At 32.7% G+C, this 21,688-nt stretch overlaps 1 non-coding gene across 1 annotated transcript; it reads right to left on the bottom strand.

Moving 5' to 3' along the window:
* Positions 1-13,952: 13,952 nt before the first annotated feature.
* Positions 13,953-14,025, bottom strand: TRNAR-CCG (transfer RNA arginine (anticodon CCG)). Its single transcript has one exon. It is a non-coding gene; the product is annotated as a tRNA-Arg (tRNA).
* Between the last annotated feature and the right edge of the window lie 7,663 nt (positions 14,026-21,688).

The raw sequence follows: 21,688 nt of genomic DNA, 5'->3' as shown, positions 1-21,688 counted from the left end.
ATTAGTGTAGAATTCTTTCACCACAGCTATATTGGCAGGTGTAGGGTATGTGGCTAGCTTCCCCCAATCATTCCCTAACAATTGCTCTCCAAATTGAGGAGCAAAGTTAGGTATCATTCCAACCTTTCTCTCCATAAGTAGTCTCGTATCTTGGACCACCTTAAAGTGTTTCTCATGTTTGCGAGATAAGAACCTACTAGAATGGGGTTGTTCTGGTTCCTTTTCTTTTCTTTTGGATGCCATGGTCTTTATTCTTTTGCCTGTAGAGGATGTCATTCCTACATCAAACACAGATACAAAACCACAAAACATGTTGTTAATCATTAGTAAAACATCAGACAACACCTTATTTTGAAGCTAAACCACCGCTGAGGGTCAAAATCACCCCTCAGCGCCACCAGTGCAGCAACTCAGCAAAAACAACATGTCTGTCCGAGTGCCGCTCAGTGGCAATTTACCCCTGAGCGGTGACTCTGCAGATTTTTGAAAACTTCATTTTTAACCTGTCCTGACTCCACCCACATGCAATTTTCAGTTTTCCAGATCAAAATCATTCAGTTTAATCGGTTCAAACATCAATTAAATCATCAAATCATGCATAGAAATCAAAACCCCTAAAGATTCATGCTTCAACAATCAAATTCAAACTCAAGAACCCTAGAATGAAAAATGCTTGACTTGCTTGGGTGGAGATGCTAGATGATATGAGAATGCTTTCAAGCTATGATGCTCTCTTCCAACCCCAAACTTAGATGGAAAACTAGTGAGAAAGTGAGTGAAAAGGAGATTTTCTCAAGAGGGAAGAGGGAAAAGTTGTAGAGAACCTTTGAAAAAGTATGTAGGAGTGTGTGTGCAGAGAAGAGTCTGAAAGGATAAGCTAAAGCGCAGCTTAGGGTATAAAATACCCTAATGGGCTCGAGTTCCGCTAAGGGGCAACCTAAGCCCATTCTACGACACTACCGCTCAGCGGTAGTTTACCGCTCAACGGCACTTTCGGGAAGTGTTCTTCTTCTCCCTAGCTTAACCTAAGTGCATCCTACTCATGCCCCCTCACTGGTTCCCTGCAATTAAATTCTCAGATCACTTATGCAAATCCCTATCATGCAACTAAAGCAGAACAAACAGAAATATAATCAATCAACTGGGTTGCCTCCCAGGTAGCGCTTGTTTAACGTCCCGAGCCTGACCCAAAATCCACCAACACCCATCAGTAGGTGCAAAATTTTTTACCAACACCCATCAGTAGGTGTAACAAACCTAGTATCTTTCAGTGGATACTTAACCACCTAGCATCCTTCAGTAGATGCTATATCCAAAAACATATTTATAGAAATAATGTCCAACTGATTAAAAATTACAAATCCAAAAGAAAAACAAAAGAAATATTGTCCTTAAATCACTAGAATGCCTTCTAGCAAGCGCTCTTTTAACGTCATTAGCTTGACCCAATAAAGTTCAAGTTCCTTTTTCATGGTTGATGTCCATATCCCACCAACTCCTCAACTGCTTCTGGTGTACTATTTTGACTCTTCTAGAATATGGGGATTTTATCTCTATCATCTCCTTTTCTTTGTAGCCTTTCACAACCCACAACTTGTCTTTGAATCTCACAGGTGTACCCAGTTGGAGTTGTTCTTTCATCCAGTCATCAGGAACTTTTCTTCCTCTTCCAATCTTTTCTTTTTCCTATACCTGAAACAACAAACAATGTTTACCTTTAACCTTGGGCTTTTCATCTTCAGGGCTAGTCATGAGTACATCTTGAAATGCAGCTTTATGACTAGCTTCTTCCTCTTGTATCTGCCTTTCTTCTTTGAAGACATCTACCACAACTCTCTCTTCTCTGTCTTGGAGCACCACTATACCTTCGTTCACATCAATGATGGCTTTGGCCGTTTTCATAAACGGTCTTCCGAGAATAATGGGTATCTTTTTAGTCTCCATCTCCATCACCACAAAGTCTACCAAGAACTGGAGTTTGCCTACACAAACTATAATATCTTCTGCTATTCTGCAGGGTTCCTTTGAAGATCCATCTGCCATTACTAAGTTAACCTTTACAGGCTTCACATCAACATCACCGATCTGCTCCAGTAAAGAATAATGGGTATCTTTTCAGTCTCCATCTTCATCACCACAAAGTCTACCAAGAACTAGAGTTTGCCTACACAAACTATAATATCTTCTGCTATTCTGCAGGGTTCCTTTGAAGATCCATCTGCCATTACTAAGTTAACCTTTATAGGCTTCACATCAACATCACCGATCTGCTCCAGTAAAGAATAAGGTATCAAGTTAACACTTGATCCTAAATCAAGTAAGGCCTTTTTTATCCTTTTCTTCCCTATTGTGCATGAAATGGAAAAGCCTCCTGGATCTTTTGCTTTTGGAGGGAATGGCTCCTTTTTAACAGCTTTATACTTTTTTGTATCATCATCTCGACGTCTTTTCTTTGTAGAGACTTCTTCCTCAGGTTTAGTATAAACTGCAATTTGTTATAATATCTGGTTCCAAGGTACATCATTATCCACCATCTTGAATAATTCTGTAAAATCAAATTGTTTCTCTTGATTGATTGGAAAAGGAAAAATATCATTACTCTTTATCTCTCTTCTCTCTCCTTTCTCTTTTCTCTCTTCTTTTTCTATCATTACATTCTTCCCTGGGGTTAACCTCAGTATTAGCCCCAAAATTTTTATCTGGCCTCTCTTCCAACTGCTTGGTAATCTGACCCATTTGAGTCTCCAAATTCTTAATAGCAACTTCAGTGCTCTTTTGAGTAGACTCAGTTTTCTGTATCAACTGATGAAGAGTTTCTTCCATCCTTATTGACCTTTCATTAATTATAGACATTTGTTGCCATAAGGTTGGTTGTTGTTGTTGCTTATTGAATTGCCCAGTTTGTCCGGCTTGCCCAGTTTGTCCGTGACCAATGCTTGGATGTGGTTTCCACCCTTGATTAAAATTCCCCTGACGGTATTGATTGGCCATGAAGTTAACATCCTCTAAGGCTTCTGCTGGAAAAGCACATTGACCATTGATATGGTCACCTCCACATATTCACACAACTGTGATTGAACCTGTGCAACAGTCTTTAACTCTTTTGGCAGTTGTGCAAGTGTTTTTGTAAGAGTCTCTAGCTGTTGAGTTAGTATCTTGTTCTGTGCTAGCAAGGCATCATGGGTTTGTAATTGTAGAACTCCTTTTTGTTGATTAGGAGCTCCTCTTTCACTGTTTAGTTCATTATCACTAGTAGCCATATTGTCAATGATTTATGTAGCTTCCTCTAGAGTTTTCCATTTGATATTTCCTCTTGCTGAGGCGTCAAGCATCATCTTGGTTTGTGAACCAAGACCTCCAAGGAAGGTTAGGACTACTTCCACTTCAGCAAATCCATGTGTGGGTGTCTTTCTTAATAAGCTTTTATATATGTCACATGCATGCCCTAGTGATTCCTCCATGCCTTGCCTGAATGATGAAATCTCTTGCTTTCCTTTATTCACCTTTGATTGTGGAAAGTATTTGTTTAGGAAATTGGTCACCACTGCTTCCCACTCTGTAAAGATTCCTTCTGGAAAAGAATTTAACCAAAGCTTAGCGTTGCCTCCTAATGAAAATGGAAACAGGCTAAGTTTGATTGCTTCGTTCGGCACCCCATTTATTTTCACCGTGTTGCAGATCTCATTAAAAGTTGTGAGGTGCTCATATGGGCTTTTGTGAGACAACCCATTAAATTGATTACTCTTCACCAGTTGGATTAATGTTGGCTTCACCTCCATCTTGGCTACATTGACTCTTGGTCTTGCTATGCTATTGAAATGCTAAGGTCCAACTATATTGGTGTAATCTGCAAGAGTTCTTCTGGCATTATTATTCTCCATATTCTCAGTGCTATGGTCAGAACCTTGTGGTGATGGTTGTAACAGAGTTTCCGGAGGAGGAAAAAGTTCTCTAGATGTACAGATTCTTCTCCTCCGTCTACTCTCGTCTAAAGCTTAAAGAAGAGGTTCTGCAGTTTTCTTGCTCCTAATTCGGATTGCTTCCTGCATACACAAGCGAACAAATCCCTAGAAGAATTGGTTAGCACAAAAAGATATAAAAGAAGATATAAGATTCAGAGATAAAAAAAAATTAAAAAAAGAAAAATAAAATAAAATAAAATAAAAACAAAAAAAATAAAAACAAAAATTCAAAATTCAAAATTCAAGTCAAAGATAATCAATAATCTCACAAATGAACTAGTTAAATCACGAGTCCCCAGCAACGGCGCCAAAAACTTGATGACAAATTTATGAACACCGAAAAATGGCGCCACAAACTTGTTTAACAATCGGCAAGTGTGACCGAATCGTATCAAGTAATAAAACTAGGTAAGACCAAGTATCGTTATCCCAAAGGACTCACGGCCTAGTTAGTTATATGATTTGTTGATTATTTGAGACTTGTAAACAATTGGTTGTAGGTTTAAATGCAAAAGACAGTAATTAAACATGTATGCATGAATGTTGATCAATGGAAAAGAGGAAAACAAACACTTTAATGAATTAAATGGATGAGTATGTTGTTGGGGTTATCAATTTCATCTTGTTCACTCTCATATACTTTAGGAATTCATCATTCTTTTCATCAATTGCTAATGACACTCTCTAAATCACCTTGCAAGAAGGCATGTCCTTAATTACGAGTTCATACAATTCCTAGCATTCCTAGTAATTAGTTCTAAAGTGCAGGAGCTTAAAGGCAACCAATATGCTATTGGGAGAAATTCCCCGGATCTAGATTTCCCCGTACGTTCCCATATCGACAAAATCAATAATCATGGCAATGAATGAGTTAAACAAAGAAAGCATTAAGCAAAGAGGAAAATCCCTAACTAAAGATGAAAGAAAGCATGTATCTTAATATAAGATGTTAAAACACAAATTCCATATATGAGAGTTTTCACAAGACTACATTGATTCCCCAACCACAATACAAGGTTTAGTTCACCATATTCATGGTGAAACTAGATGAACAATAATGAATGAAAGAAAGATAGAACCCTAGAAAGAGGAGAAGGTAGCCTTAGCATCCAAGATCTTCCTTCAAGGGGTGGAAAAGAGAGTGTTTGCTTCGTCTCTGCTAAAGATACAAACCCTAGGACGTCCTAAAGCATATATATTATTCTAAAATTACACAAAATTAGGCCCAAGCCCAAAATAGTGCCGCTCAGCGATAACTGCGTGAGTTGTTTTCATCCCCTCAGCGGCCTTTTCACCCCTCAGCGGAGCCAACATGGGTTTCTGAGTGCCGCTCAGCGGTAAACTAACGTTGAGCGGTAATTACGGCTTCTTCTTTTGCACTTTTTTATGTCTTTTCTGATTCCATCTCTATCCTTCTTCACTTCTTTCACCAAATTCACCTTAAAACCTGCATAAAACACTGAAAAAGAATAAACATGTCCAGCTCTCTTATTTCTAAAAATATACCTAAAAGCATGATTTCAAGCTAGTTTCTAAGTGTTAAAGGTTGCTTTTAGTTTAAATTTTAAGCATGAAAATAACAGTTTTTCAACTGTTATCATGCACATTATATGCTTATACAGGTGGTTCGCAAGTATTGTGAACAAATGCATGATGTTATGATTGTGATTATGATGCTAAGTAGGATGTGTATGTGGAATGTGAATGAGCTTATATGTGAGATTTTGAGCTCCAAAGTTGTTGTTGAATGTTATTACTCTGAAAGCATGAATGACTTTGCCCAGGTTTTCTATGATTGAATCACTTGCTTGTTTGCATCATATGATCAAGGTCATTTGTTGGTAACCCTTTTGTTAGCCAGATGCATGAATTTAGCCCACTAAGAGAAAGCACTAAGTGTGTTATCCTTTGAACCCTTAGCCTTGAACATGATTTGAAAACCCTTTTTGAAAAGCTTTACCTTGAGTTAAGTTGAAAATATTTTGTGGTATTGATAAATGTTCATATTTGGGGTTGTTGGAAAATAGAAAGGGAAAATAAAAAGCATTGAGCCAAAAGTTAAGCATGTGAAAAGAAGAAGAAAAAGAAAAGAAAAGCTCAATGCAAAAGAAAGTTGGGAATAATTAAGAATGGTTGTGTTTAGATGATTCTCTTAACTCAAGGGTTTTGTGATCCAGAAAAACCAATTGTTATTGTTAGCCCAGCCACATTATAAGCCATTGAAAAGTCCTTGTGATGATGCTTGCTTGTAAGTGTTTTTGATTATGGTTAAATGAAACGCAAAGTTGATTCATGTGACATTGTGATAGTAAAGTGAATGAGTGAATATCTCCTATACACTTGTGTGTTTGAGTGAAACACTTTATCTAGTGAGGATAGATTCCATGAACACATAAGCAAATCTTTTCTTAGTTGATTGATCATTCATGAAAATAGCATTTGTTGAATATTATGTGATTGAGTGAACACTGAAAGCATGTGCACATCTTGATTGAAGTCTTATTGATTAGCTAAATTGAGTATTTACTTATCTTGAAAGAAGGATTTTTGGATGTGGTGAACCATTGAATGGATTGGTAGAAGATTGAATTACATCGTATTTGCTTGAGGACAAGAAAAGTTCTAAGTTTGGGGTTGTGATAACAGTTGAAAAACTGTTATTTTTATACTTAAAATTGACTTCAATTACAACCTTTATGACTTAGAAATTACCTTGAACTCATGATCTTGTTGAATAGTTGGAAATAACAGAGTTGGACAGGTTTTATGCTTGATTTCCTTGTATTTGTAGGTTTTTAGATGAAATTGATGAAAGAAGTGAAAAGGGATAGAGATGAAGTCAGAAAAGGACACAACAAGTGCAAAAGAGGAGAAAACGCAAGTACCGCTTAGCGCCAATTACCGCTGAGCGGCACTCTCAAAGACCCGTTAGCACCTTTGACGGGAGAAATGCCGCTGAAGGGAAGAATGGAGCACGTGCTACTACTGCTGAGCGGTATTTACCACTGAGCGGCACTTTTCTAGGCTTGGGCTTACTTTTCTGTAATTTTTAGAATATTATATAAGCTTTAGGACATTCTAGGGTTTGTATCTTTGGCTGGGATGAAGCTAAAACGCACTATTTCACCCCTTGGAGGAGGATTTTGGATGCGAAGGCTCCTTTCTCAACTTTCTAGGGTTCTATCCTTCACTTTTCCATTATATTTCATCTAGTTTCACCATGAATATGGTGAACTAAACTTATTTTGTTGTTGGGGAATCAATGTAAATCTTTAGAAACTCTCTTGTATGGAATTTGTTCTTCAAGATCATTTTTTATGATACATGCTTTCTTTCATTAAGAGTTAAGGTTTTTTCTCTTTGCTCAAAGCATGCATTGTTTAACTCATTCGATGTCATGATTATTGGTTTTGTCGATATGGACACATACGGGGAAATCTAGATCTGGGGAATCTCTCCCATCAGTATATTACCAACCTAGACATAGGAGTATGATAGTTGGTTGCCTTTAAGCTTCTGTTCACTATAATTCATGATTAATTGCTAGGGAGACAAGACATTGTAAACTAGTGATTATGATTAGGCTTTATTCGCCGAGACATCGGGTTTAAAGTAATTTAGAAAGTGGCATTAACATTAATGAAAAGAATGATGAATTCCTAAATACAAGAGAGTGGAAAAGATGAAATTAATAAACCCTAACAACATATTCATCCATATATTTCAATTCACGTGTTTTGTTTCTTCTTGCCCATTGATCATCACATGCATACATATTTACTTTTCAGTCTTTTGCATTTGAAACTTACAACAATTTGTTCTCAATTCTTAATTAATCAATAAATTACATAATTGTCTAGGTCGTGAGTCTCTTGGGAAACGATACTTGGTCTTACCAGGATTATTACTTGATACGATTCGGTTACACTTGCCGAGGGATAAACATGAACCCAATAAGGATCAATGTTTTCTCTAACCTTTGCACCTTGAGCCTAAATTTTAAAAGTGGAAACACCCTTTTTGAAATCCTTACCTTGAGTTAAGTAGAGTATGTTTTGTGGTAATGGAGAATGGTTCAAGTTTGGGGTTGTGAGAAACTGGAAAGAACTTTGTGAAATTCATTAAAAAGCATTGGGCAAAAGCAAAAAGGGAAAGCAAAAAGCAAAGGAGAAGAAAAGAAAGAAAAGAAAAGGTTAAGCTCAATGCAATTAAAGTTTGGGAATGAGTTGAATATTGGTTTCTCACATAAAAGAAGAAAGAGAGTTGAGATTTAATGAGAATAAATGAATTGTGCACTCTCTTAACTCAAGGATTTTGTTGTCTAGAAAAACCAATTTTCTTCTTAGCCCAACTTCAATACAATCCTTGAAAAGTCCTTGTGATGATAACTTGCTTGTGAGTGTGTTTGATATGTGGTTAAATGAAAGGCAAAGTTTATTCATGTGACATTGTGATGGTAGAGTGTAAGAGTGTCACCTCACTATACACCTTTGAGTTTGAGTGAAGCACTTTTGAGTGCTTCAGTGAAACACTGTCTTTGGTGAGGAATTGTTCCATGCACTATATGATAACATTCTTGCTTGGTTGGTTGATTATTCATGAGGTTTGCATCTGTTGCGTATGTCTTGATTATGTTAGCACCATAGTTGAAGCTTGATTGACTAAAGCATCATTATATCTTGACTAATCTTTGTATGATGAGCATTCATGAGTGATTTACTTGTCCTAACAGAAAAATGCTTTTTAGTGTGCTAGACCATTGTAGTATCATTATTTTATTTAAGCCAGGTTTTGTCTTGCTTGAGGATAAGCAAAGTTTCAAGTTTGGGGTTGTGATAACGGTTGAAAAACCTTTTTTATACTTAATTTTGATATTAAAAACACCCTTTTTGACTTAGAAGCTTGCTTGAACTCATGTTTTTGCTTTAGTTTTATGAATAAGAGAGTTAAAGGTGAATTTAATGGTTTTTTGCTAGAATCCTTGATTTTGTAGGCTATTGGAATGATTTGAAAGAAGAGTTGAAGTATCGAATGGTTGGAATGCAGAAAAGTCAACTAGAATGCAGAAAAGTCAACCAGTCAAGCAGAAAAGTCAATCAGTCAACCAGGAAAAGTCAACCAGTCAACCAGAATGCAGAAAAGTCAATCAGAGTGCAGAAAAAGTTACGTTGAGCGGTAGTTTTGAAGTGCCGAAATCACCGCTGAGCACCATTTTTATGGGCTTGTGATAACAGTTGAAAAACTGTTATTTTTATACTTAAAATTGACCTTAAAGACAACCTTTATGACTTAGAAACTAGCTTGGAATCATGCTTTTGTTTATGTTTCTGAAATAAGAGAGTTGGATGGGTTTTATGCTTGGTTTCCTTGTTTTTGCAGGTTTTAAGATGAATTGGATGAAAGAAGTGAAGTAGGAAGAAGTTGGAATCAGAAAAGAAAGTGAAAAATGCACAAAAAGAGAAGACGTGATTATCGCTCATCAGAAATTACCGCTGAGCGGTGTTCTTAATCCCGCAGCAACCCCTGAGGGGGAAACGCAGCTGAGCGCCAATTTGAAGTGTCGTACTTACCGTTGAGCGATAGAAATCGCTAAGCACCATTTTTATGGGCCTTGGGCCACTTTTCTGTAATTTTTATAATACTATAAAAGGTCTTAGTAGACCTAGGTCAGTCATCTTTGGTTGGAACGAAGCAGAATACACTTTCTTCACCCCTTGGAGGAGGATTTTGGATGCTCAAGCTCCACTCTTCAATTTCTAGGGTTTTATCTTTCATTCTTCCATTATTTTTCATCTAGTTTCACCATGAATATGGTGAACTAAACCTTTATTGTTGTTGGGGAATCAATGTAATCCTTTGAAACTCTCATGTATTGAATTGGTTCTTTAATATATATGCTTTCTTTCATTAAATGTTAGGGTTTTTCCTCTTTGCTCAATGCATGCTTTGTTTAACTCATTCTATTGCATGATTATTGATTTTGTCGATATGGACACATATGGGGAAATCTAGATTTGGGGAATCTCTCCCAATAGTAGTATAAACCTAGACATAGGAATATGATGGTTGGTTACCTTTAAGCTTTTGTGCTTTGTAATGCATGAATAATTGCTAGGGAGACAAGACATTGTAAATTAGTGATTATGAGTAGGCTTTCTTCCCCAAGACATTGGGTTTAAGGTAATTTAGAAAGTGGCATTAACATTAATGAAGAAAGATGAATTCTTGAATACATGAGAGTGGATAGGATGAAATTGATAAACCCCAACAACATAATCATTCATATATTTCAAATCACGTGTTTTGCTTCTTCTTTTCCATTGATCAATACATGCATTCATATTTACTTTTCAGTAATTTGCATTTAAAATCTCAAAGAATTGGTTTTACAAGTCTTAGATAATCAACAAATCACATAATTGTCTAGGCCGTGAGTCCTTTGGGAAAACGATACTTGGTCTTACCAGTTTTATTACTTGATACGATTCGGTTACACTTGTCGAGGGTTAACAATAGGGACCATTGGCAAGTGATGGTGATCATACCAAGACAAGCCCAAGTTGTATGGTTTTGTTCCCTGCATAGGAAGATGAAATCTTATTTGAAATTCTTTTTACAAACATAAGTATTACATTCTTTCATATCAATTCATTCTGATATTAATGTATTAACTTATGTGTCAAATGTTTCAAATTTGTTTAGAGTTATGAGTAGGTCGAGAGCACAACAAATTGAAACAATTTATCCTAAGGTTGGCATTCATTGAACTTTAACTTATTAAATTTCGTATGAGAAATTTAGATCATCATATTTGACAATTTATTTGTCATGTTTAGTGTAACAAACAGATAGATTCTTGGGCATGCGGGTACTACATAATGTCATGGATGAAGACCATCATCCAAGCACAAATTAGAGATAATTGGACTATGGTAATAATTAGGTTTGAAATCTTGCAAATCACATTCAACTTTCAAAATTAGAATGAAAATAAAAGTAAAGTTTCCTTGTTTTTTTTGCAGTGGTTCAACAATCAATCACCATTAACAAATACCACAATCAGGAAGCTAAGGTAGGAATGGAGAATATCTTTTGGAAAGATTGAGTTAGGCTACAATAGTTTACTTTAAGTTCCTTTTGGTTTTGATATTGAAAGCTTTAGTTTTTAGTTTTGTTATAGTTTGAATTGTGAATAGACGAATTCTAGATATATCAAATGCAAAATTTGATTTTTTGATTTTCAGGTGTGGTAAAATTCGAAAAAAAAATGAATCATTTATAAAAAAAACCTTATAAAGACGTCGGACTACTCATTACTTTGCGTTAAAATACATATATTGACGTCAGCCTATACTAGGGCTGACGTCAACTCACTTACAATGTCAGTCTAGAGGAAAATATTCACTGAGTGAAACTCTATGGTTTAGCGAACTTGACATCGCTCCTCTAAAACCAGGACGCCAAAACCCCTTTTTCCATTCCATAGAAGCCAGACTCATTGATCACCGTTAAAGCGCGAAGTGAATTGCGTTGGGCTCCATATGACGTTGTTTGATAATGGTGTGCCACGTCAATTGACGTTAGCGTTATAGTCCGATGTCAATTTAACGCTCCCGATATGACGTCGACCTCGTGTTGAACATTAAAGATCAAAAAACACCAATGTCGAAACTCTTTTTTGCACTAGTGATTGAACTGTAAAATCAAAATCGAAGAAAAATATACCCAATTCATAAAATAAATAACAAAACATATAAAAAAATTAAATATCAATTCAAACATAAAGAAAAGAAATGAGAGAGAAAAGGGAAAGAAAAGAACAAAACAACCATTAAAATAAAAGAGAGTGACAACGAGAAATGAGATAGGTTAAAGAACGAGAAAAAAAAGGATGAGAGTGCTGAGAGTGAAGAAAGTAAGAAGAGACAAACCAAAGATGGATTAGGGTGAGAGGTAGAGAAAAAGGATGAGAGAATGAGACTCAAGAGAAAAAAGGAACCCTGTAGTTTAGGATTTAACACCATGGTTTAGGAGGAAAATGAAAAGAAGGTTTGAAAATTAAACACATGTCAAAGGACTATTCCACTATGTGTTGCAATCATATGATATAAGGTGTTATATTACTTAAATGGGTAATTAAATGGGTTATTTTTGTGTGGGTCTTAAAATGTTTTGGTTTATGTGTTCGTTTTTTTGTATTTTTTATAGATATATTTCCGAAAGTTTAATATTAAAACTTTGTTCTAAAAAACTTTTTCCGTAATATATTTTATGCATTTTAAAAATCTTGTTCCGTAAATATTTTTTGAGAATTATATTTTAAAAAAATTTGTACGAGAATCTTATTCCTGAAATGATATTTCAAATATTTTAGAAAACTTGTTCTAAGATTCCCAGAACTGACAATCCATAAATGAGAATTAAGAAATAATAGGAGCTATAAATAAATGAGAATTATTTAATTATAAGTAAATTACAAGTATTATATAAGGTAATGGATGCAAATCATTCAAAAATATAAAAAAGATAATTATTAACCAACAAGTTCAATTAATGAAAAACAAAAAGATAAATGTAAAATATATTGAAGAGTTTCGATTAGGAATGACAAATTAAAATTTTTTTAATGTATCAATCTATTTTGATCTAGTCTTTTAGTCCATTAAATTGGTAATACAAAAACAGAACGGATGACCCATTGTTTATTAAAAATTCGAATAAAATATAATTTAAATCATTAAACTTTGTATATTATATTGTTTCAAAGATATATATATATATATATATATATATATATATATATATATATCTATATATATATATAATATTAATATAACTTAAATCATTAATACCTACAAATTAAACTTTAATTATAATAGAATAATACAACATGTAATAATTATATTAATTTATCCAATAAAAATATTAATTAATTAATTAAAAATTTTAAAAATAATAATACAATTAAATATATTTTTAATAATTACATATATATATATATATATATATATATATATATATATATATATATAAACCGATTTTAAAGTAAAAGGTTAAAATATTTAAACAAAATTTACAAATTCTTATTTTGTTGTGACGTCAGTCTAACTTATTTTTAACTAGCTAATGACGGATTAGATTAAAATAAATATGACTAATCAGTTTTACCAGCCGTATTTTCAATATGTCTCTTTCAAATAATATTTAATTCTTTTAAAATTTAAATATTATTAAATTTGACTTATTTTTTTAATAAAGGGCTCTTTATACACTTAATATAAATTTAATCATAATAATTGAGATATTTATATAAAATTATTGAACTTTAAAATTGCCTAGTTAAATATATTATTAAAAAATATGATTGCAAAATTTATTATTATAACAAAGTTAGGAAAAATATTAGTAAAATTTATGTTAAAGTTATAATTTTTTTATGAAAATTTTTCTTATTAATTTTTGTAGTGTTATAATATAATACGAATACTTCTAAATTTTCATTAAAGAAAACTATGATAATATATATATATATATATATATATATATATATATATATATATATATAATAAAATAATGGTTATAATTTAAAAGATTTTGTAATGGTTATAATTATATAATAAAATAAAATTGTATGAAATAATTTTTTATACACTTAATATAAATTTAATTATAATTATTGAGAAATTTATATAAAACTATTGAACATTAAAATTTCGTCGTTAAAAATAACTCAAAAAATTATAAAAAATATGATTACAAAATTTAATATTATAACAAAGTTAAACAAAAATATTAGTAAAATTTATGTTAAAGTTATAAAAAGAAATTTATAAAAGTAACTTTTTATTAATTTTGGTAATGTTATAGTTATATAACACTAATACGTCTAAATTTTCATCAAAATAAAAAGAAACTATGATAAATTAAAAGATTTTATTAATGGTTATAATTATGTAATAAAATAAAAAAGTTTAAAATAGTATTAGATATCGATCGCGATGGGACTCGAACCCACAATCTCCCGCTCCGGAGGCGAGCGCCTTATCCATTAGGCCACGCGATCAGATGTTAATTTGGCAGATATTATGTAATATCATTCTAGATTTATGTCTTTAAAGTCAAACAAAATAAATAAATTCTTAAATATAATTTTGGTCCTATATTTCTATAAATGTGAAATTTAAATTCATATAAAACTTTAATTGTACATTTAGTTCAACAATGTTTTTGATTAAAAAATTTCTAGTTCATTACTAATATTTTTTTCTAACAGAAAATGTTGTTGTGTATATTAATAATAACAAGATTACTTATATAAAATAATATGTTAATAAAATCTTTTAATTATACATTTTATTATTATCATCAAAAATATATTAATTTTTTTGTTATCAACTAGATGGGTAATGCTAGATTAAAATTGTTTCATTTTAGAAACTTAAATAAATTAATGTTATTTGTTAGAAACCAAAATTATTCGTTAAGTGCAAACTACAGAAAGTTTAACTACAATAAAGTTCACTCTAAGAATAATGACATCTTTATAATTTGAAGATAAATGTAACTAAGTTAAAAAAACAACAAATTGAACATCAACAAGTTTAAAACGTATTACTCAATTTATTTCCGGACTGAAGTTTAATTAAGTGATATTTAAGATCCCTTTTTATTTTATTTTTCATGTAGTTTTCTTATTTTTGTAGATTAAATCAATGTTTTATTATATTTTCTAAATCAAATTTTAGTAGGAAAGAGGAAATTCATTTTGTTGAGAAATAAATATTAAGTTTTTCCTATTGAAAAATTAACTCATATCGGAAATGTTGGATTCATTATGTGTAATTTGAGGGTTGATTAGCTTAATTAGGAATTTCTGGTAAGGAACTGAAACAGGAAATGTAAATTAATTAAATTAATTGTTTCTTCTTTGTGAAACCTTCCTTCGGTTTTTTTTTTTTTACTTTAATAACATAATAGTTTTGGTTATGGTGATAATATCATGTTTTTCTTACTTTGTTAACTTATTTTTAAGGTAATTTTTTAATTTGATTTTCTCTATGTAGGATTAATGGACAATTTTGGTTATTTATTATGTTTGGTCTTTCGATTATAGACGAGTTTGGTTAGAAAATGACTATTATTTTATCTGTAAAACTTTTTTTTTTCTCTCCTTAAAAAAATGTAAAGAAGTGAATGAAGTTTTGTATGTGAAATTTAAATGCACTCATGCAGATAAATTGATTGCCTTAAGTTTAGAAAATATAATAAGGTATAAATAATATTCTTCTATATCATCTATAATTTTTTTTTTCATAATAAGCATCAATTATCTATTGTTTAGTTTTTTTTTAAATTATCTTCGTAATTTGTTACTTGGATTTGGTTGGTCTCATATATTTTCACTTTTGTTTTCTTTTAATAAATTTATCCATATAAATAGATCCTATACCTATCATAAATTTAAACAAAGAAAAATATTTAATTCGATTCACATAATTTCAATTAGAGTTTCAATTTTGAAATCAAATGTTATGTTTTGTTTCCCTATCTTATATCTTATTTAGTCTCTAAAAATATATTTTTCCATTTTTTTTCTTGATTTCGGCCACTTTTTATTATTCCGTCTTTGTTGTTTGTATCTTTCTTTATTATTATTATGAATGTAAAAATCTAGAAAATAGAGTATTAGAGTAGATCGTTGTATTAAAATAATGAGACCGAATTTTTATTATAAAATAATCTTATAATATAAATAGAAACTTATAAAGCTCGTCTCATTATCTAAAACATGGTCTATCTTTCTAAACTTTTTTCTCTTCATTCTCTCTCACTTTTCTCTAAAAATTCTTACTCCTCATTCATCTATTCGACGATCAGGAAGTATTTAGGCGATCTTGGCTTCGGTCGAGGTTTTCTTTGAGTTGTGCAATTTTGAGTCGAGGTACGGGAAGTTAGATTATTGCTTTAGTTAGTAATATAGTATGTATATGTGATGATTCTAAGTTTACTGTGTGAATGAACTAAAGTTAGGATTTTTAGAGTAAATATATCATGTGTGACTTGACTATTTTGAGTGTGCAAATTGTGGAACTGTGATATTGAACTGAAATTGGATGATGTTTGATCTGTGGTTAGCTGTGTGGAATGTTAGAAATATGTGATAATATGTATTGGTTATGAATAGAGTCACATTATTGTAGTTTAGAGTTAGTTTTGAGGAAGTAGAGTAGTGAAAATGAGAATTAGGGGTTAGAGGCTCATATGATTAGTTGTAATAGCCAAGTTAAGTCAATTGTGACTTGTGGGAACTACTTAGTTGATAAAAAATGTGCCAAAAGTGGGAGATTGGGTTTTGGGTCTATAAGTTGGTGTTTTGGAGGTTTTGAAGTGGAATGGAGTTAGAAAACTCTGTGGATTGATGTTTGTAAGGTATATAAATAGTTGTATAAGTCAAAGTAAGTATATAACACAATTTAGGAGTGTTAGAAGTTGGAAAAAATAGTTGAAATTGGTAAAATTGGTATAGGTTGCGTAATTCTACATATTTGGTGTTGCAGATTATGCAGACTCATTGAGCGAATATAGTTGCTTAGTGAGTGGTTTTAGAGGATGGCTCATTGTTTGGTGATTTGCACAGTGAAAGGGTGCGTTAAGTGATTGGTTGAGGTCTGGAGCATTGTGAATTTTATTTGAATAGCGAATGGGTGCGCTCAGCGAGTGTTTGAGAGGTCTGGACCACTGTCTGGACTTTCGCACAGCGAGTTGGGTAGCTGAGCGAGTGGTTTGGAGACTAGGGTTACTGCCAAGGAATTCGCACAGCGAACTGGGTCGTTGGGCAAAGAAGTCTATGGTCGCTCAGCGAGTGTGTGCGTTGAGCGACTGCTCCTGATTGTGATGTACTCTTGTCTTTCTTGTTCTTATTTGGTTTGATATGTCTTGTGATTCAATTGCAAATGTATGTATGATTTAGTTGGTTTCAAATGGTTTCACAGGTTGTAATATGGGTTCCACGGGAGAACTCCTTCGGTACGGTTTAAGTGTTTTAGAATCAACACAAGAGCTCAGTATTGGGGGTTATCCTAACACACTAATGATCTTTCAGTCTCAAATAGAGAGGATTGATATATGTGGTAAGAGTAGTAGGAGGTCCTAGTACTTTGAGGCCTATTGCGCGGTAACAAACTAATCTTGTGGGTGTGGTAGGGTGAAACCCATGGCAATGGCTTTGCAAAGTAGTAGAGGTCACCACAAGTGCACAACCCGCCATAGTTCGGTATTCATTCTAAGTCTGGACAGTCAAATCTAAGTCATAACATGTTAGGATGTTTTGAACTAGTTTATTTTGCATGAATATTTATGTATATGTTGTATGTTATATCAAAGTATGAATTCTTTTTAAATCTAGCTTATCCTTCTATTTGTGATAGTGTGTTGTATGTCTGGTGTTTTTCCGTTGCAATGATCATCATGTGGATGTGAGTAGAGGGAGAGGAGGTTTCTTTGGAGCAGGCTTTGGACGAAGATGATGCAGCAACATGTAAAAGTCGAGAGGTTTAAAGAAGTTTGGAGCAAACAGGTGTAAGCAAAGATTGGGACCAAGCGGTTTAGATTAAAATAAGAGTGATATATAAATGAAAGTTTCAAAAGTCTCGTCCCATTCTCTAAATACAGCTATATCTCTCCAAATTCTTCTACTCTCTTCTTTTCTCCTCCTTCTCTCTAGATTCCTTCAATCTCACTTCATCTGTTCAATAATCAGACTGAACCTAAGCAATCCTAGTGTCAAGAGATTTCCATTCCACCGATCGACTTAGTGTTTAGAGCTGGTAAGTTTCATTCCTTTAATTCTTATGAATTTTTGGAATTTCTAGCACATAGAAGTAAGCCTTGTTGCTTGCATGTGTTCATCAACCTTTTCTTACCCTTTCTAACTTCATTTTTGGTACTTTGGTTGGTCTCTTCTCACAAATCAGTGAGCTATAGGTGTTCTTAGGATTTTCTGGAGGTGTGAGTAAATTTTTGGAAGTGTAGAAGTCGTTCGGTTCAGTTAAGAGGTAAGGAAAGCTGGTTAATTTAATTGAATTGTTGATGATGTATGAAAATGTTGTTTGATGGTTTGCATGTGTGTGAAATTGAATGTTTACGTGTTCGACATTGTTTGTGTGGGATGCTAAATGTTGTGGTCATTGAGTTATGGATTATGTAGAATTTGGAGTGAATCTTGGTTTGGGATTGTTTGAAATGATGTTAGAAAGGTTTAGGTAATCTTGGATAGTTGTAAATTGGTATATGAATCATGTATGGAGGATTAGAAGTTGGGAAAAATGTTTAATTTTGGTAAATTCTAGTGTGTTCTTAATTCTGCAGAATTATGCAAAAAGTTAAGCGTTTGCTATTGACCGCTCGACTAGGTTTAGGTACTCGGTCATTAACTGGGTTCAGTCTCTTAGTAGTGCTCAATTTTGTACTAGAACTCATTCTTAGTAGTGCTCGGTTTTGTACTAGCACTTGGTCTTAGTAATGCTCGAAATTTATACTAGCATTTGGTCTTAGTAGTGCTCGGTCTTGTACTAGCATTCGATTGAATACAATGTTCGGTTTAGTCATAGTTTTTGGTCTTGACCTAGTGTTCGGCCTATATAAAGTATCTGGTATAGTCTAAGTTCTCGGTCTCACACTAGTACTCGATTTGTATTGGTATTCGGTCTTAACTACGTTCAGCCTCCTATGGGCCTTACCTGTTAAGGATCGTTCAGTCATGCTTTAGTGATCAGTCTTACCTGAGTATTTGGCCATGCTTTAGTGATCAGTCTTACCTGAGTATTCAGTCTAAGTTCTTAGCTTTCGGCCTAAGTTATAAGTGTTCGGTTTAGCTCTAGTGATTCAGTTATTCTAGTGTTCGGTCTCACCGTAGTGTTCGGTATTACATTAGTGTTTAACTGTATTTCACCTTACGTTAGAGTTAGATCCTTAATAGTGTTCGGCCACTTCTTTAGCCTTACCTATTATGGACCGTTCGGTCTTGTTCTTTGGGGTAGTGAGAAACTGTTCAGTCTCCAATGTACGCAACGTGTTCGGTCTTGCATGTGGTTTCCATTGTTGTTTGATAACTTGTTTAAATTCAGTTATATGAACATGTGATGTATGAATAATGGAGTGGATGTTGTTATAAAGAATTATGTTCCAACTGGTATGAAAGAGAATTCCAAGGAGGAATGTCTTAGTGATTGGTTATCAAGGTAGTGGTAAAGTATGAATATGAATAGCGAAATCCACGACGTTCATCCTGACATTCTAATGATTAGTAGAGATGGGTACGTTGTGTCGTGAGAATAGTAGGCAGGAGGTCCTAGCTTAGGGGGGACGTACGGTGAGTGATAACAGGCTAACCTTGTGTGACAGCTGATGGGTTTCCAGTTACTACACCCACGAGTGCATGAACGGCCATAGCTACATATTCATACTAATCCGGACGATCAAGTTAAAGTGGTCGATCAATATGTGTTTATATGTTTTATACATGTGTATGATTATCTGATCTGTTTGTTTGAATCGTATGCTCACATGACTATTAAATTACACTAGCTTACTCTTCTTTTTTTGTCTTGTATATGTTGTTTGTTCGGTATTTCTTCTTTGCAATGATCATCCTGTGGGTGTAAGCAGAGGATGGCGAGTATTCTCTGGAGCAGGCGCTGGATGGAGAGGACCCAACTGCTTAGACTAGGGTCGATCGGTTGTGTGTATAGTTTTGTAGGGACCGTTCGGTCATGTATATAGTTTTGTATTAGGATAGAATTTTGTAAAGTTTTAAATTTATGGTTATTTTAGGATAACTGTAAGTTAACTTTATTCCCAGAAACTATTCTACATTATTATTATGTGATGACTCTTATATATGGTGTTCAGCTATATTTTTGGAATGTTACACAACATAGACTAGTTAGAGTAATATTGTAAATTTTTTGATAGTAGACTAGTTGTATATAAAATTTAAATTTTATGGTTATTTTGGGAAGACGATAAGATTATACTTTATATTTTGATCCTTAACTGTTCTATATTATCATATATGTGATAAATCTTTTATATAGTTTTATACTATATTTTTGGGATATTATAATGAAAAACAAGACAATTAAAAATAAATGCATTTTTATTTTCTCTTCACTACTATTAAGCTTATTTTGATTAGAAAAAAGAAAGAGAAAATTCTTATGTTCCACTTTTAATATTATTTCTTAAGAAAGTCTAAAGGAGTGAAATAGGAGTTTGTAATGAGATCACAGTAAACTTTAGATAGAAAGATTAGAGTTTAAAACTTTTTGTAATGAAATGTTAGTCGTTATTTCTAGGGGTTAGAAGATATGTATACAATGTTGAATACTTAAGAGTTTTTTTAAAGCGTTTAGAAAACCTTCAAAGAGATAGAAAGAAAGAAGACTTGATTTTATACCAGTTCACTCTAAATTAAGCTATATCCATTTTTCCCTTAAGAACTTTTAAGGAGTTTCACTAATCTTTAAAAAGATTACAATGAGTTTAACCACTCTTAGTTTTACACAAAGTATAACTACTTCTGGTATCAAATAGTCCAATTGAATATATCGTTTAACTCCACACTGAGTTAAACAAACAAATATTTTAAATAACTTCTTATTCTACAAAAATAGTAAAGCGTTTTTATGAAAAACAAGTACAAATAATAACTCTCGTAGAGAATATGAATTTTCAATACAATAAATATATGAAAACTTGTAATAAAAATTTTCTTTTCAGAGAAAGTGTTAAACGATGTAAGCAAGAGAGAATGTTGACAGCGCAAAAGCGATAATAATTATTGTCTTCTTTATATGAAATCCTCTTTATATAGCTTTTTCGAAAAAGATCAGATACTTAGAAACATTGAATTTTACAAGGATAGTAGCCTTTTGGTACGATGTAAGATGCTATGTGTTTTTGTAGAGATAATTTGTACATGAGTAGAGTGTAAAGAGCTAGAAGAGACATTTTCAAAATGTTCTCTTATCTCTTAACATTCTTCTGATTCAATTGGAAACATTTGAAATAGCTTTGTACTTTTCAGATCTACACAGATAAAAAGAACAAACACAAAAAATACTATTCGTACATGTATTTAATAAGTTAAGAGCTTAGCTTGATAGGTGTACTATAGCGTTTAGTGAAATTTGTTTTAAAAGAACCTTGTGTGTTTAAGATGTTTATACATGTATAACGTTTAATAATTTCGTCCTACACGATTCATTTATATCAGACACTATTTCGTTAAAAAATATCTGTTAAACTTCAAAACATGAATTGTTAGACAATCTTATTTTTTCAGAAAATTTTTTTAACATGTGATATATAACATGATGCTTTTTCTAATTCGATCTTTTTATTAGCATTTTAATAATGTGAGGTGAAAAAGAAGAACAAATGAAATATATGTTTAACAACAATATCACGTCCAAAATGAATATAATCTTATCAAGTTCCACAAATTCATTGAATCAAAACTTATGAAGGGAACTATTACAATTAAAACACCAGGGGAAAAGTGAATTAAAAGCAGATAAATTTTGTAAAATATTAAGGTGACAATCACATTTTTTTAAGGCATAAATAATCCTAAGTTATAGTTAAAATTAATGAGGGAGAGAAAACTTGAACATTTATTTGATTTTCGTTATTACTTAGAAGAGAAGAAATTGTTGATTCAAAAC

This window comes from Vigna umbellata, chromosome 7 (genome assembly GCF_029865625.1).
Source record: "Vigna umbellata cultivar VRB3 chromosome 7, Vumbellata_1.0, whole genome shotgun sequence".
NCBI classification, from domain to species: Eukaryota; Viridiplantae; Streptophyta; class Magnoliopsida; order Fabales; family Fabaceae; genus Vigna; species Vigna umbellata.
This window is presented reverse-complemented; position numbering and strand designations above follow the sequence as displayed.